Source organism: Habropoda laboriosa, unplaced genomic scaffold (assembly GCF_001263275.1).
Source record: "Habropoda laboriosa isolate 0110345459 unplaced genomic scaffold, ASM126327v1 scaffold126, whole genome shotgun sequence".
Taxonomy (NCBI): Eukaryota; Metazoa; Arthropoda; class Insecta; order Hymenoptera; family Apidae; genus Habropoda; species Habropoda laboriosa.
In genome coordinates this window covers 306,885-311,993 of record NW_017100288.1, presented here as the reverse complement: position 1 = coordinate 311,993, position 5,109 = coordinate 306,885, and positions in this window count along the sequence as shown.

Genomic DNA, 5,109 nt, shown 5'->3' with positions numbered 1-5,109 from the left:
TTTCGAAGGCCCATTGGTCAATTCTTGGAACCGACTCGATTCTTGGAAATTTCGTCATTTCCGAGAAATGACGAAAATTCCAGGAATTCTCGAGAACTGAAATTTTCGAAGACCCTTTGGCTGAAAATCGACTTTCTAATAGGCGAATATGATATGACAGGAAGCCGATTCTCGGAAGTGACTCGATTCTTGGAAATCACGTCATTTCCAAGAAATGACGAAAATTCCTGGAATTCTCGAGGACTGAAATTTTCGAAGACCCTTTGGCTGAAAATCGACTTTCTAATAGGCGAACATGATATGACAGGAGGTCGATTCCTGGAAGTGACTCGATTCTCGGAAATTTCGTCATTTCCGAGAAATGACGTAAATTCCAGGAATTCTCGAGGACCTTAGCACCGAACGAGTGTACTCGCGCGATTTTCGAAATCTTCGCCTAATTTCCGTTGTTTTCGCTAGAATTTCGGGATTTTTTCGATGTTTTCGATGAAAACGCATTCCTGGGTGTTTCTGGCATTAATTTATTCAATTTTGCAATGGAATATTGTTTAAACAATGTGTTTTTTGCAAAAGGAAAAGGATTTGGAGTGTAAGGGAGAAGTAAATAGACTGTAAAATGCTGTAAAACAGTACTGGTATATTGTAACCTTTTGTAATATACATTTTGTACAATAATTGAACAATAAATAATTGATCTTTCGATAAATAATTGCATTTCTTCGTTTTTTCGGATGTTTAAGTCCTTTCCTTGATTTCTCCGATGTTCTGGAAGCTCCACCTGCAATTCATATGCAGGGAACATTATTTTTTCTAATTTTTAATAACATTTATAAACAATTTCTGACTAATCTGCTGAATGCAATGGTTAATTGAATGAAAAATCAATATATTAAGCTGTTTTATTATGTTAAAGCGTACAATAATTTTATTTAAGACTTCCAATAGTTATAAACAACTATCTAAATTGTTATTTAACAAGAAACACTGATTATTCTATAGACAAAGTACTTGAAAATGAAGTAGAAACTTGATTGTATTATCTACTCCCTATGAATAATGGTAAAAGAATGAAAAATTTGTTATAAATATTCATTTTAAAGTATCTGCTACATGCAATTGTTAATTCAATGTGAAATTAATAAATAGAGCTATTTCATTAAGTTAAATCAAGCAAAAAATTCATTTAACACTTCTAATAATTACAAACTACCATCTAAATTGTTATTTAACAAGAAACACCAATTAGTATAATTAAAGTACTTGAAAATAAACCAGAAACTTTATTTTAGAATCTGCATTATTAGTAATGATAAAGCAATACTAAATTTATTATAAGTATTAATATTAAACTGTTTACTACATGCAGTTATGCTCTAAACTACAATAACTATTATTAAAAGCGAAAAATTCATTGAATTTCTATTTAAAAAGTCAACTAACCTGACAATTCTTCGTTCCTGACGATGCTCTCGATCCTTCCGCTTTGAATGCTGACGGCAGACTGAGCAGAACAGTGCCTCTGGTCTTTCTTTGAAACTCCCAGGTGAAACTGCTCCAATGATAAACTGCGTGTTTTCTAATGTTCCTTTTGTTCAAATACCATTCGATTTTAAGTATAGAGCCTGTGGCAATGTTTTCCATGCCCGATAACAATTATTTGGTAAGGCACTCCTTGCTAGACTGTAAGATAAAGAAAATTCCAATGAACTTTATCTTTACTTTAAGTTCCAATAGCGAAGAGAGACAAGGAAACGAATGGTGGTACATAAGGATAGCACTAGAAATGAGTTAGACAAGGAAAGAAATAGGGGTAAAGAAGGATAGCATTAAGGTAATGTGTTAGACGAAGAAAGATATAGGGATAGACAGGGACAGAAAGAAGCGTGGGCGAGACAACGTCATCTCGTGTCTGGTGACGCGACTACGACTTTTTAATAGGAACACAGAATATAAACAGAGGTATTAGACAAGGAAAGCAATAGTGTGCGAGAAGGATAGAGAGAAAAGGTTTCCTATTGGTCGACGGACCGCTGAGCTCCGCCCCCCAGAGCCACAGCCACGTGGCCCTGTGAAAAATCATTAATAACTCAATAATTAGGACGATTTTGTGTACTTTTAGTATTGAAGAATGAAGTGTGGACCTTTAGCAACTTTCACATATACATTTTATTATACTATATCCTTTCAGTAATTTGTTATTAACAATTATTGTGCGGAGTGTCTGTGGCGGTATTGCACACCGTACTGGTTTTTCATTAATTTTGTAGCTTTATACAAATAATTCATGCACTTTCATACATGCGTTCGAAAGGCTATTCCTTTCCTACATTCTCGTTACATTTTCATTAACATATCTGTCGTAATATGCAAGATATTAAACATTATTTGGGCAAGTACTACACTCGTCGCATTGCAACGTAAAGTCTGTGGCGGTATTGCACACCGTACTGGTTTTTCATTAATTTTGTAGCTTTATACAAATAATTCATGCACTTTCATACATGCGTTCGAAAGGCTACTCCTTTTCCTACATTCTCGTTACATTTTTATTAACATATCTGTCGTAATGTGCAAGATATTAAACATTATTTGGGTAAGTACTACACTCGTCGCATTCCAACGTAACATATTTCCGTCATTTTCATTAATAACTCAATAATTACGATAATTTAGTGAACTTTTAGAATCAAAGAATAAAGTATGAACCTTCAGCAACTTTCTCGTATAGGTTTGAAGACCCTAGCTTTCTTCAGTAGTTAATTATTAACAATTACTGTGCAGTGTGTCGGTAGCGATACCGCACGCTGTTCAGGTTTTTCATTAATTTCGTAGCTTTATGCAAATAATTTATGCACTATCATACATGCGTTCGAAAGGCTATTCCTTTATCTACATTCTCGTTGCATTTTCATTAACATATCTGTCGTAATATGTAAGATATTAAACATTATTTGCGTAAGTACTACACTCGTCGTATTCAGGCGTCACACATTTTCGTTATTTGCATGAATAAGAATGATTAATTTTGTACTTTCACACATGTAGAATATAGTATGGACTTCTTGCTATGTTCTACAATAATTTTCGTAGCCATAAGTGATGTGGTTTATTCGATATTAGCAATTGTTTACAACAGTCCGGTATACTCGAGTACGATGAATAGGTGACGCTTCCATATAACGTTTAATAACTCCTAAACTAAAGCGAATATGTTAATAGAAATTATACGAGAATGTAGCCAAAAGAGTTGCCGTTCAGATGTGTATAGTTAATTGCACGAGAATTTAGTAGAAAGCTGTGAAATTATTGTAAAGCCGTAAAGATACTTAACGGTGCGCGGTGTCGTTTCCGACATTCCGCATTAAAATGGTTAATAACTAATTATTGAAAGAGTTTAGAGCACTAAAAACTATATGTGAAAGTTACCGAAGGTCCACTCTTTATTCTTCAATTCTAAAAGTTCACAAAATCATCGTAATTATTGAGTTATTAATGATTTTTCACAGGACCACGTGGCTGAGGCTCTGGGGGGGGTGGAGCTTTGCGGGCCGCGGGCCAATAGGAAGCGCTTTCTCTCTATCCTTGTCGCACACTAGTGCTTTCCTTGTCTAATACCTCTGTTTATATTCTGTGTTCCTATTAAAAAGTCTTAGTCGCGTCACCAGACACGAGATGACGTTGTCTCGCCCACGCTTCTTTCTGTCCTTGTCTATCCCTATATCTTTCTTCGTCTAACACATTACTCTAATGCTATCCTTCTTTACCCCTATTTCTTTCCTTGTCTAACTCATTTCTAGTACTATCCTTATCTACCACTATTCGTTTCCTCGTCTCTCTTAGCTATTGGAACTGATGTTGGAGTCCTTTCCTTGATTCCTGTTGTGGCCTGAGAGTTTCATCTGTAATTTACACTATGAGAACAATCTTTAATGCTCAATGAAAGTTATGAACAATTTCTAACTAATCTGCTGCATGCAATGGTAACATACAGGGCAATTCGTTGAAATAATTTTCCTTTATCCCCTATTCAATTTAGTGTTGTTCGATACTTGATTCTTATCGGATTTTGGGATAAACAATTGATACCACGTATCGTTACTGGACTGCTGGATTTTGGAATGAACGATTGAAAGTACACTGATCAATGATGACATAACTTAATTTTATTTTAACCGAATAATTCTTTTCAATCAATGTATACATTTATCGTGGGAAATTGATACATTTGTGAAAAAGAAGGACACCAAGGGCAAACGACAGAAGAATACGCAGAGAGAACAAAAACCAACGAAACTATGTACGGGAAATTTTCAGGTTTTTTTATTTTTTATTGCTATAATACAATTTGATTGTTGTGTAAAATCTGTTGTAATATACTAAAAAAAAAAAAAGTATCTATGCTTACATTATTAAGGAATAAAACGCGGAAGCATAGCACAATAGAACAGAACAACAACCCTATTGTGAATGTTAGATTATCTTTATTATTACATCTGTTTAAAAGACATAACTTATTTATAAAAAATATGAGGATCGGGGGGGAGGATACCGGTGGTAAAGGGACAAGGGCAGTAGGGGGAGGGCAGGATATAATAGGATCGAACAAATCCTTAGTTTATGGAATAGTTAATACTAATAAAACTCAGTACTTTTTACAAGTTACAAGGAATAACAAGATCTATCATAATAATTGGGAGTTTCTCTAACTTATCGTAGATAACTGTAAATTGGAGCGTGTAACTTATCTATCGTTTCTTTCGCTTTTCTATTCGTCTCTCGTTCTTAACACAGTGAAGAGAAATAAACCGGCGTGTCACCCAGAGTCTCGTGTACTCTAATTTTGAACACATTGACAATGCTTGTTTAATTACACCCGTTTAACAATCTCCGATTTACGTACAATCATCATCTATCTCCTTTACGTACCGATTACACAGTTTCGATGCTTTCCGACAGATCATACTGACCGCAAAATATCAATTCGTTCGCGCAACAATATTCATCGAAAAATTCTATCGCACATATTTATTGTCTGAGCTCACATCGGATCTTTTACAATATACTATTATAAAAAAAAATATTAACATATCTCTTGATATATTCGTCATT